Source organism: Caloenas nicobarica, chromosome Z, assembly GCF_036013445.1.
Source record: "Caloenas nicobarica isolate bCalNic1 chromosome Z, bCalNic1.hap1, whole genome shotgun sequence".
Taxonomy (NCBI): Eukaryota; Metazoa; Chordata; class Aves; order Columbiformes; family Columbidae; genus Caloenas; species Caloenas nicobarica.
Window position 1 is genome coordinate 13661580 of NC_088284.1, and position 13162 is coordinate 13674741.

Sequence of the window (13162 nt, forward strand, 5' to 3'; positions counted from 1 at the left end):
AGTTCAGTAGAGAACTTTAAAGCTTTTAATAGCACAGATCCCCAGTAATTTTGTTCTATCTGACTCTGGAGTAGCTGATCTCATTTTAATACTGAACAATAAATGAGGGGGAACTGAAGAATTTTTGCTTTAAATATCTCCTACTGACCTTTTGTATTTCTTATATAAGCATTTTAAAACTTCTTTCCTTCTTTCTTCAGCACTTCATTATTTAAAATGTAATGCTGTGTAGCACAACAGCATGTGATTCTAAACATTGAGGTTAGGCTAAATGGGGAGAGACTTTAAAAATTCTAGCTTTTAACAGCAGTGTTTTGGTTTCTCAGTTTTGATGTCTTGATCTGGAAAGCTCAAGACAGAGGTTTCTGTGCTGTATCGGCACTTATACATTAAAAACCCCTAAACCTAGCATTCCAGAAGTTATTAAAAAAAAAAAAAAAGTTAATTTAGTTAATTTATTTAAAAGAGACAAGCATTCTCACTGTTTCTTCCTTTATAAAAATAAGTATACTTGAAGATACAATATTTTGAAACCTAGTACCACAAATAAGCTCTCTCCCTGCCCTTTCATAGAAGAAAGGCTACACTGAGTTCAGATAGTTGTTGAGGTATTTCCAAAATAGAATATCTACGCAGCAGCTAGTAATGTTGTTAACTTTAACGAAAGAGGAAGAGATTTTAACACAATATGAATCATCATTTACTTTCTCATTTCCACACATCATATTTCTACAGACAAAGGATCTTTAAAAGTACATAAATAATGCTATTCACTCTACAAGCATATGCATTGTTGTGGTCTCCAATAAATATTCTGTACTGAAGTCAATAGCATATTTTCTTTAGAATTTAGTAGAACAAAGATTCTGCTACCTGTACGAAAGGCCAATAATAAGCCTAGCAATAGAAACGTGAGGTTATGAAATTCATCAAGCTTAAGCACTGAAAACTACTGTTCTGATTTTGCTCTTGGGCAATACAATGGTAAAACCAGAGATGAGACCAAGATCAGAAAAAGTGCTATGTACTCTCTGACAAAGGGAAATGGGCTGCTTTATTAGGAGGTTTGCACTTGTGTTTGCTATTTCAGAAGAAGATGAAACAGAGGAAAGTGTAAGAAGTCTAAAAGTGGCTGAATAGACTGAACAGATTCTCTCAGCTAGAAGAGAAAATCCATGTTAAACTGAACATGAATTACTTTAGTTTGGAGAAGAGGAGACTGAGGGGTGACCTCATGAGTTTATAAATACATAAAGGGTGGGTGTCACGAGGATGGAGCCAGGCTCTTCTCGGTGACAACCAGTGATAAGACAAGGGGTAATGGGTTCAAACTGGAACACAGGAGGTTCCACTTACATTTGAGAAGAAACTTCTTCTCAGTGAGGGTGACAGACACTGAACAGGCTGCCCAGGGAGGTTGTGGAGTCTCCTTCTCTGGAGACATTCAAAACCCGCCTGGACGCCTTCCTGTGTAACCTCACCTAGGTGTTCCTGCTCTGACGGGGGGATTGGACTAGATGATCTTTTGAGGTCCCTTCCAGTCCCTAACATTCTGTGATTCTGTGTTTCTGTGACTGTAGAAACTGTGCCCTGTGAGACTCTGTTCCTGCTGCCCTTTTGGGGCTTGAAATATTGGCATCTACAAGGAAAGAATGAAATCTGACAGCTGTTTCTGTGTTGGATGTGGTGAGGATCAGTGACAAATGACACCTTATTACATTTCCTGAGCTGAAGTTGAGTAATTGGAGAGCTTCAGGCTTATTGAACAGCCAGCTTTTTTTTTTTTTTTAGTCACTGACTTTTGCAAACTGTTACTACAGAGGTAGTTATGGTTGTCTTAATAGGTTTAATGGGATTGCCTTCATTCAGTTCACACTTCTGTATTGTTTTGGTTTTAAATGTGTTCAGGCACACAGCTGTCGAATGAAGTAACAAATTCTTTACTTAGTATTCACTCGTTTGTTATTTATGCAAAACTCGCATTTGTCTCAGGGTCTGACCAAAGGGGCTTTACTACCATGAACTCATTTCAGCAGCAAAGCAGTGCTCCCTACCAAACCTACACTCCATTCATTTATTTGCCAAACTTTGAAAATGCCAGAAATACACATACAAACACAGATGTGTCTATTACTGGTAACCAAGTATTTTCAATTATTACACATTTGATCTCTCCTTACAATTTTCCCTGCTAGTTTCCTTCAATGGCAGCGTGAGCCCTACATAAGACCCCTTTTTCCTTCTCTTCCACTTCTTTTCATGTAGTCTTTACGGCTGCCTCCAGTCTGTGAGCGAAGTCCTCCAATAATGTTGTCATTTCCAATTTCATTTTCTATTGGGAATTTCATAATTTTGGAAAGCTGAAAAATAATAATGTGGATGTTTTTAACCTGTAATTTTCAAGTGCATCCTGTCTGTTTTTCTGGTTTTATAGCCTGTCTTGAGTAAGAAGTTGGATAAGATTATAATCATATTCCATATCTGTGAAATACATGCACCTGATTGTCAGCTGTACAGCCAGATTTTTGTTTGTAGGTCCTGCCCTGGGAATGATGAGAAGTTCTAAATATGCTCAAAAGATTTAGAGTTATTTCAATACTAGGTATTGGCTCAAACTGCCATTGTTAGTCAATAATGGGTTATTTGTAGACGGTGTTTTTGTTTTTCAAATTAAGGCATTTTATTTATTGTAGGGCTGAGTGACTATAGGCATTAGAGGAGGGCAGAAAGTAAAAGACCACATTCAAACCCATACCAGAACTTCTCTAAAATCAGTGTCAATCCTATTGTTTTATTCTTTAGAGAAGACCATGCAAGCTGTGTTTTCCATCCATGTTCTCCAGGCATAAATATCCACATTTCAAGCACACAAATTTGAAAAATTGACTTCATTAACATACGCTGAGTATGGGTTAATATACTCAAGCTGATTATATAAACTGAGCACATGTTATGTATAAACTGAGGATATGTTAAGAGACAAAATCAGCCTTGAAGTCCTTATACTACATTTGAGGCTATCTTAAATGATTATTTACATTTTAAATGAAGAGTTCACTTTTTCTGTTGCTGTGTGGAGCCTAGAGAAGACAGAAATTTGTACTACCTGGCAAAAATAAGCATGAATTTAAGGAAAGCATCCAAAATCAATGAGTGCAGACACTGATTATGGAGACACAAATGTTGGGGAAGCCTTAAAAAAAAACAGGCCTGAGGTGGGAATAATAGACATTGTGAAGTTTAGTAAAATCTTTTCCAATACCACTTCTACAAACACTTGTTTTTTCTCTCTCACATGCATGTAGACCGTGTGTCAAATGAAGTCCATGATTTAATCATGAGCTTAATTGTCTTCTGAGATAATTCTTTTTATGAGACAGATGTCTTAAATGGAGAACGCTATTAAGATAAATATATTGCCTTAAATATTTCTCTTCACTTTTTGGATTACCATCATTAATAGAATTGTAATGGGAAACAGGTAAACAATTGTTCATTAAAATGATATGGAATGACTGAAAATGAGAAGTGGACCAGACCAGTTTTTTTTCTTCCTACATTAGTATGATAGTACTGAGGAGCTTGATGTCTTTTCACTTCTCCCTGGGAAACTACCTTCATTTGCTGGTGTCAGGCTTCAGGATAAAACTTCTTCTTTCCATAAACTTTTTTTTTTCTCAGCAAGTGCTTGGTAAATGAAAACTGATAACCTGGGTAACTCTTCTTAGGGCATAATTAGAGCTCTCTAAGGTTTATGAAAAGACATTCAATGAACTCTGAAACTAATCCTCCACAATTTTCCTTGTTATTTGTTATGTGTTCTGTTGTCCAGTGAGATATAACCCCATCTACACCATGACCAAAAGCAATACTTTTGACAAATGTGTTGTATGCAAATGGAAAAATATAACTCACATCCTGAGACAGACGGTAACCTTTGTAGACAAACTTAATGGAAATCATACAATTACACACCTAAGGAAGTAAATTGAATAAAAAATCTGACATATTTGAACAGCTTAACATGACACAGTATAGAGATGCAACAAGCAATGAACTTTCAAAGGTATCTTATATATTAAATAACTTTTCTTTTTTTTTCTCTGACTCTGTTTTGACATGTCTTCCTTGCTTCATATTTGAAACATGATCATTTCGGAGATTCCATCTGCTCTAAGAGCTTTCTATGCAGGGTAGCTGTATCTGGGTGATGACACCAGTATGAAGAAATGGGTCTTCTCCCAGAAAACTGTGCAAGAGAAATACTCTCCTTGTATTCTTTGTTATTCCCAAATTCTAATGCTTTAACTTACACAATTTTTTTTTTATTGTGGCTGGGAAATGCAGAAGCATAGGCAACATACCCGCTTGCCTGCACTGCTTATAGAGTGGCTTTTGCAGCCCACTTGGATGTATGTGTAGCTTGTTTTTCTATTCAATTTTCAGGAAACAAGACACTACGATTACTATTACGGTAGTATAGTTACTTGGGTATTTCTTGTAATAGTGAAAATGCTCAAAATATCAAAATGAATGCACATTCACTTTTCCATACCTTACAGATCATTTTTATTTTGATAATTATTGAAAATATTGAACTAGATTCTGAGATTTCCTCCGTTGAAAATCTGGAGCAGTCCCACCCCTACCCTGCCAAAGGTAGGGCACTGTTGGTGGCATCACATGTGCTTATAGAATGGTTTGTGACATAATTTATGAAACAGTGGTGGTATTGTTTAGATTTTTTTTTTTAATTAAAAATTGCCTGGTGCTGTGGTGAGGTAGCTGTAGATACTTTTCTTCCCTCCAGAACGAGTGCTGCATTCTCAGTTTAGCAACATGGTTTGCTGTCTCTCTCACTGCTTTTATGTGTGCTCTGAGCTCAGTTTGGCAAAACCTTTGCTATCATTTACATTACTTTTCTATTGCCTAACAAGACAGTTGGGTGAAGGTCACAGAGCAGTATGGCTGGGTTAACCACTGAACATCTGTGGTAAGGCCTTATTGGTAATGCCCCTAGCAGTACTTTAGCCACACAGACCATGTCTAGTCATTTCCATGTACATACGAAGTGGTGTTTGAGTACAGTTTAGGCTTGCTGCTGTTTTGGGTCCTCTTTTTCTTATCCTCCTTTCTCCTTTTTTTTTTTTACTTTTTTTCTTCCTCTTTGTGATTTTTTCTTAGTTCTTCTCTTACATTCCCTTCCCTCTTCACTTCTCTATTTCATTGTGGTTCACTCCCTCTTTGCTTCACAAGTCTTTCTGCTAAAATGATCAGCAACACATAGATAACCTGAATAACAAAGTGCATGTTGAGTCCACAGTCTCTGAAGTAATAGCTGTTTACACAAAGTCACCCCAAACCACAGCTACAAATAGTGGGAGCCTGAAAGGCAGAGCAAGTTATCTGGTCTTAGCGTGTAAGCGGACAAATATTATATCTCTCCTCAGCTGAGCACCTCCACCTGCCTGATCCTCTGAAGCGAACAGGGAACTCAAGGCTGCTTTGGGATGGAGAGGAAGGGGAGAGGGAACAGGCACTGGCTGTCAGATCTCTGGCACTGCGTCCACAGCGCAGCCCTGGCTCATCTCTGCCCACATCAGGGTGGGCTCTCACCCAATCTCTTGCCTCTCTTTTTTCCCCCAGCAGAAACCTGGTAAGTGTAGGCTGAAAAGGAGCTGCTGTGGAGGTGCAGGAGTATGCAAAACCAGCTACATCAGCTCAGGCTAGTAGTGTAGCTAACCCAAGACAATGGGTTTTGAAGAATATAAGAAACAGAAGGAGTATCATGATGGTTTTCCAGAATCAGGCCACCAGCTGGCTGTGGCTCAGAGATTTCCCCATGTTGCATTCTGATTTTTAATTCTTCTATGAAGGCTAGATTTGGATAAAAGTTACTTAATATAAAAAATCCAAAGACAAGTGTTTCTTGTGGGCTGAGGGGTGTACAGAAATCGGTAGCTGTGTCCTGGAGAAGTGAAGTGTGTCTGAGTTCTCTGATGGAGGATCTTCAGAGAGGAGTCAGGGCAGTGAGAGCTGCACAGTGCAGTAGAGGTGCCCACTTACACTCTTCTCAATCTACTTCCACCCTGAAACACTTCTGTGCTTCTCTTTGAAGTACCCTGAAATCCATGTGTACTGTAGGTTATTTCAAGCATGCCCCACTTTCCATCTCCCCACCACTCCCTGAATCGTCAATCCCATCCTGCTTCAATTTCTCCCATCTTTAGAAACTGATCTGTTGCCCCTGTAAAGCTGCATCATTTTTGCTGATAACCCTTGAACTGTATAGTCTTTATTGGTTAGGGTACAATGTAGAATGCCTCCCTTTTATTCTTTTTTTTTGCCAAACAAGAAAGCTAAATATATCCATACTCTGAACAGAAGTTTGGAGGATACACATGGGTGGACTATTGCCTCAAGCAGGCTAGCCAGAGTGTGGCACTGCTCTGCTTTTGAAGGCACTCATGTTCATGTGAAGAAGAAATTATCTTAGGTACCCCAGAGTAGTTTTGTCTGTTTTGAAAATAAAACAAACCCAAGAGGCCGAGTGCTGAGAGCTGCTGTCAAGGAAATGAGTATAGGTCTGAGTTTAGGCTGAGGATGTACCTTAACAAATTGCACTCACCCATTAGGGATCCTCAGACTCTTCTTCTGGAGCTTTGGTACTGCAGAGAAGGTATTACAAAACAGAATTAACTGAAAGGAATCTGAAGCTCTAGACAAGCCATAAATGCAATCACTTGGGAGGGCGAAGTACCTTTAACTTGCAACTTTTGAATAAACCTGCAGAAGCAACACCTGGAGGGGGCCCAGACCCTCTAGAGAGGATGGAGTCTGCAGCAGACTACCAAGTCTGACTTAACTCTTCTCCCTGCACCTTGGCATGTATTTTTTCCTGCATAATGGCCCAGGTTACCCTCACACATCTGAATCTCTCAGGAGGGAGCAGGGAAATTAGTCAAAATCTCCCACCTCATAAGGTTATATTTTGCACTGAATTTTATGTCATTGATGTATATTCAGTTTCACATAAATATTTTTACAGGACTGGATCCCTAAGAACATTTGAGCATAGGTATACTGAGTTTCCAGACCCTACCCTACAAGGCCAGATTATCCAGGATTGTGACATCAGGAGCACATACATAGCAGAGTTTCAAATGTGTAAAGTTTAGCTGGTGCCAGCAGACGGGGTGGAAATGCAATTTGATCCTGCCCTCACTAGTTATTGGAATTAACAATGGGTTGGCCACCTCAGATAATTACTCGATTAAACAATGGCAGTGATTCATCCTAAGTAACTGCCCTAATTCTCTCCCTGGCATCATCCACATTGAACTGAAGTCATTATGTAAAATCAGAGGTGCAGCTGAGAGCAAGAATTGGTATTTGACTGTTATGAGGTGATGCCAGTAAGACAAATATTTTCATTTTCTTAATTGGATAAGGAGGACATGTCAGAGGCTGGAACCATGGATCTGTCCCTGTTTCTATAAAGTATGTGGAGTCACCTTAATGACTGTTTATAGAAGTCCTACCACTCCATTCCTGTTTCCTGTCTACTTCCATATCTGCCACTGCAAATTAAAATGGTGCATTTCTGGCACCATAGGGATCCTGTATATTAAATAAGTTTTCCCCTGGAAAACTATCAAATAACAGTAAAGCAGTTTTAGGGGTCTTTTTGTTTGTTTGTTTTTTCTCACCATACAGATATTATCAGGGACAGGGTGAAATGAAGAACAAATAACTAATATGAATATAAGAAGGGATCTGGAAGTAAAATAGTAATATTGAATAGAATGTGGAGTTCTTGGAAGAACACTTTGGACAGAATCTTTCCACTAAAAACCACAATGATTAAACACTATAGAGTGGAGACAAAGGGGGTTTGAGATGTAGAGAGTAGTGTTATTTAAAAAAAAAATAAGGGAGCTGTGCAGAACACCCAAAATTAGAATGGTCAAAAAAGCATACCCTTCCATAACCTTCAAGCTGTCCTGCTTGGGCTGTTGTTTTGAAAGTAAACCTTTCACTGGCAATCGTGACCTTTGAAAAGGAAATAGATTAAGCTTTCCTTCCTACTGTAGTCCCTGTGTAATTACCACCTCTATGGAGACCAGGGAGATGATCTGGTCTCCTCCCACCTCTTCATTATCTTAAGGGGTGGGTGAGGGCCACTTTCAGCTTTGGTTCTTCAAGACAGCCCATTGGCAACCTCCCACACCATTAGCAGTTAATGTGTGGAAAGCAAGTGCAGCTTCTGAACATTGCATGTGTAAAACAACGGGTACGTCAAAAAGAAAGTACTAGGTAAAATGTGTGCATATCCTTGGAGAAGGGCAGAGGATTTTATGAGAGAGTTTTCATACAAAGTCTACAAAACAGATTGTTTTGTAATGAAAGTCTAGCTTTATTAAAATTTGGGTGGTGTATTACTATTCTTCAGCAGGGCCACCACTTTTTGTATTTATTTTGTGTTCACTTCTTTGTGTCACACTATTTAAAACTTCAAGTGAAACTGAAGGTCGCTAGAGTGGCAGGTATCATGTGTTCCAGTAAGGCATGCTATATTCTACAAGAACTGAAAGAAGCGGGTTTCATCCAGAAACTGACAGAATTAGGAAAAATTTATCTGCTACTGAACACTTTTCTTGGTGTCCAGTTCATTAAAAGTAATTACCAGATGATGCTTTCCTAGTCATTTAGAAAAGATTAACGAATTTGATTTCAGCTGAAATTTGAGCAGAATTGTTGATGGAAAACCTGCTTGGCTGAAAAGACTAATTAATCCCTATTAACCTCTATTACTTTCTTGCAATCAAGCTGGCTCAGTAATGACTTGGACATTTCCCTCTGAACAGAGTTGAATAGAAAACATGGCAAAGGAATGAGAGATGTCAGTGCCGTTCCTAGGACACCACTGTGTTTATCCTGTTGATACCCAAATAGAAAAGACTGAGAAACATGGGCAATGAGACAGAGTTAAAAATGGGTCTTAAGGCAAATTACTGGAGCGCTGGAGGAAACTACTTTTGATATGTCTGTACTGTGAATAGGAAGCTCTGCTTTCTAGCCTTCCAGAGCATAAAATCTGTCTTACAGCATTGAAACCATGTTGAACTAAAATACGTACTCATTGTTCAGAAAAATTATCACCTTCACATACATCTCACAATTGCATTCAAATGGGAGTCCATTTTTAAAATCAACCTATATTGTTTAAAGAGAAATACGCTTAGCTCTTCAGTTGCAGCATAAAATGGTATTTTTGACTGATCATACAGGGTGCTTGCAAGGAAGTAATTTAAGATAACTTCCTCTCTGGCTTTACCCTTCTCCTGAGATGTCAAATTTGAATCTTCTTCTTGACTGAACAGCAAAATGTAAACGATTTTTCAGTCTGATCTCCAAAATGCATCCCGCATTTATCTTATTGTTTTTTAATTCCTAGAAATATTTAAAAATCAGAAATAATTTATTGACACAACTAAAGGGATTCTGAAATGTAAACCAAATTTTATATTGCTTCTGTCATTTTGATCACTTGAAAAACAAATCTCTATGTAAATCAGCTAACAGAGAGAAATTCTTGGGGTTAATTATTTTAAACCGAAACAGATTTAAAATGCCAGTTTTACTGAATTCAATAAACTAACATACGGAGTGAGAATGGCAGCTCAGACTTAGCCAAATGTCATCAGCAGATACTGGAACAGAGGCTAGAGCTACAAACAAATAAGAAATTACTTTTTGCCAAAAAAAAAAAAAGTGAGATAAAAGGAACTCAACAGAGTTTGAAATCTGAAATTCATAACAGTTCCTGAACCACTCTAGTACTAATTCTTCACTGTTACTGATGCCAAACACTTGTTTTGGATACTCAGTTCACATATTCATCATAAGAAAAAGAAAACCAGAAAAGCATCAAACCACTGTGACCCTACCCCATGTCTAAGAATGGCTAACCAACAATATAAAATACAGTTTTGTAAAAAACATCTTATATATTAATGTAACTTTTTCTCTGAATCCTCTCCCTCCTCCTCGCCCCCCCAAAAAAACAAAAGATATCATTCTGTTCAGAACTTTTTCCCTGGAAATATGCTAAGTGCCACATAAAAACCTGGAAGATTTGCTAGGAATTATTTTGTTTCGGGAGGAATGGTGGCAGGTGAGATGGTGCTGTGGGCAAAGGGACAGTACTCAGAGGATAAATAGTCATGTTAATTCTGTTCTGATTTGCTGTCCTGACCAGGTTTAGTGCCTTCCACTGGGTGTCTGTCTGTGCATTTTTGCTGTGTCTCGTAGCGACCGAGCTAGTGAATACACTCACTGCAGTCATTAGAGGGAATCCCAAGGCCTGACCATTTGCCTACAGAATACAGCGACAGCTGTTCAACTGCATTTCTTTACCCACAGCTTAAGCTTAGGGGTGTTCCAGTTTTTCTGTGACAGGAAAGAAGACATTAATGTATTTGGGGTCAAAAGGCAGAAGGAAGAGGAGATACGGAGAAGGGGTCGCTCAGCACCATTTCTTTGATGCATGTGACTGCTTCGTAGCATCTTGACAAAAGGCTACCTGCGGATATATGCAATGGTTCTGAAAACCTTGGTGACTCCGTATTGTGAGTGCAACATTATGCAGAAAACCTGTATGATATAACATTCATGCTGGTGTAATTCTTTGCTGTTGTGCTGTGGGGGAAAAAAAACCAACCAAACAAATGAAAACAAACAAGCAAACCAACCAAACCAAAACAACACACACCCCACATTATTTTCCTTCACCTTTATAAGTAGATGAGTTTAGTTTCTGGTAAACCTGCGAGCATATTATTGTCAGCTTGCTCTTCCAGGAGGCTCTCTGCAGTTTTCTGTAATTCCTATCACAGGGCAATAATTTTGGACAAATACAGGATGCTCTTCATGGCTTTAGAAACCTGCACCAGGGAGCTAACCCAAAGTAGGCTGATGCCAACCAGATGGTTCAAACAAATCCTGCTGTTCCTTAGACGCTGACAGATGCTCTAAAAACAGGTCATCCCATTCTCTTTCACCTCCTGATATTGTATTCATCGTATATACATGCTAAATACTTTAAAGAAAAAGTAGACAGGTAGAAAAATACACTGGTACCGAGAAGTACTGTATGAAAGACAACCCCTTTTCAAATAATATTTAACATCATGTTTACCTGAAGCTGAAACACTACTTGCTTTTGAAAGCACCTGACTAAACCTGAAATACTGACTATATTCCAATGTGAACTTCCTGAATATCTTTAGAGTTGGTATTTTGATTTCTATCTAGTGTATTGGATGTTAGTAAGAGCACATACTCTTTCTAATTTACGAAGACTTCAGTAGTAGATCAAGCACAGATCCCTCCACAAAACAAAAGGAGAAGTCCTATGTTAGACGCTGCAAAAAGAATCAAACAGCTACATTGCAACCCTAACCAGGGAAGACTAAAGCATAAGCAGCTTTTGCACAGTCGGGAATAGCAACAAACCAGTGAAAAGGAAGGCTTCAAGTCATCTTGTCCTTCCCAGGCAACACACTTGTGGCTTATCAGAGGGCCTGGGGTAACACTAAGCTGCTCCCCGAGGAGGGGCTGAGCTGTGAGCTCCCACCCCAGAGCCACCACAGTTGCTCCTCTACCTTGGGAACACTACCCTGCAGAATTCGTTCTATGCAGAAAAACTGGATGGTTTCTACTCTTCATCGGGCCTCCAGACAGAGGACTGAGTGGGTAATGCCTGCTTGCTGTGCATTATTATTCCTTGTAGTACAGCATCATAAGAACAACAACTGAAAACATATGACCCTTCTCATAGCCTTGCTTTCAATTTCAAATCAGCTGTACTTTTCTCGAATCCATTAGAGAAAAAGTACCTTATCAATGTATGAAACTCAGTTTACCTTGTAGCTTTTTGTAATTAAATGAACCTCCAGATTAAATGAACATTTGTATTTTTCAGTGTTCTCTGAATTTTAGTGCTGCTAATGAGCATAAGCATCTGGAAAGTTGGATGTTTGCAAGCTTACTTTTTTTGAATATTGGCAAGGAGAAAATAGGTTTTCAGGAAACACGTTCTTTACCTAAGTACTTTATTTTAACTCACATTAATTCATGCACGCCCACAAAGCAGAAGGAAAATGTGACAGTGTTTTAGCTTTTATAGTAGAAGAGGGAGAGAAAAGAAAGCAAGAATAATATTTTTTGCACCTTTCATTCAAATAATTAATGATGTGTCTTTCTAACATCCAAAGCAGGAAATAAGGAGTGAAAGAAAAAAAAAAATCAAATGTTTGCCTAATTTCTTCCCATAACCTTCAAAGCATGAAAATATTTTCTTTTAATACATGATTACTTAGCTTAATTACTTCCAATGTCATTAGAAGTTTTTACAATACATTAAGCATTGTTGATTTAGAGGAAAATGCTGTGGTTTGCTTATTGAGAACAGAGTAACGCTAGTATAAAACTATTTGTTTTACAAAAGCAAATCATGAAAGTATTAAGTTTGGAAGGAATGAAAATAAAGATTAAATAATATTTTTCATTGGATCATTAGTATTCTAGGAGCCAGACAAGAAGGAATAGTCCCTGCCAGATAGATGTAAAGAAAAATCAGACATCCAGCATGCAGTTCAGTATGTGGTTTAAATAACCAGTAAGTACTAACTTAGGCCTCTCCATTGGATGAAAATCTGAATATCATCCATAAAATTTCACTGCACTTTTACAGCCATAGAGAGCTACAGTTGCAGTTTCAGAACATCAGCTTTTCAGCAGGAAGAGGGTAGCCCTAAGTCATCTTTTTTCCAAACTTGTTTATTTCTTTCTAAAGGTTTCATGTTACTTGTCTCTCTACAAGTCTTTCTTCTACAAACTGACATTCCTTCCTTTTCAGTGGCCTTCTGGAATGGTAACTAGACTGGGAAAAACTACTGCATTAAAGAAGGAAAGGCTCATTTGGTTTTAACAAGGGGTCTATTTTTAAAAAAGGGTTGGACTATAAAATCAGTCCATCAAACAAATGAATAATTTTACAACCATCTGTACCAGTGTGCACAGCACTTGCAAGGTCTGTTTGAAGGCGCGGTTTGTTTCACTGGATTAGTTACTACTGTGAAACATACATTAATGCTCA

The 13162-nt window shown here is 38.4% G+C and overlaps 1 protein-coding gene across 4 annotated transcripts in view; it reads right to left on the reverse strand.

The window, feature by feature from the left end:
* ZNF366 (zinc finger protein 366) overlaps positions 1–13162 on the reverse strand; it is a 35180-nt gene that overhangs the window by 18607 nt on the left and 3411 nt on the right. For 2 of the 4 annotated variants that reach the window (XM_065657369.1, XM_065657370.1), the window contains exon 2: positions 6629–6668. The exons of the other annotated variants lie outside the window; for them this stretch is intronic. The gene's annotated coding sequence lies outside the window, so the exon portion shown is untranslated. The remainder of the gene's footprint in view (positions 1–6628; positions 6669–13162) is intronic. 4 annotated transcript variants of the gene reach the window in all.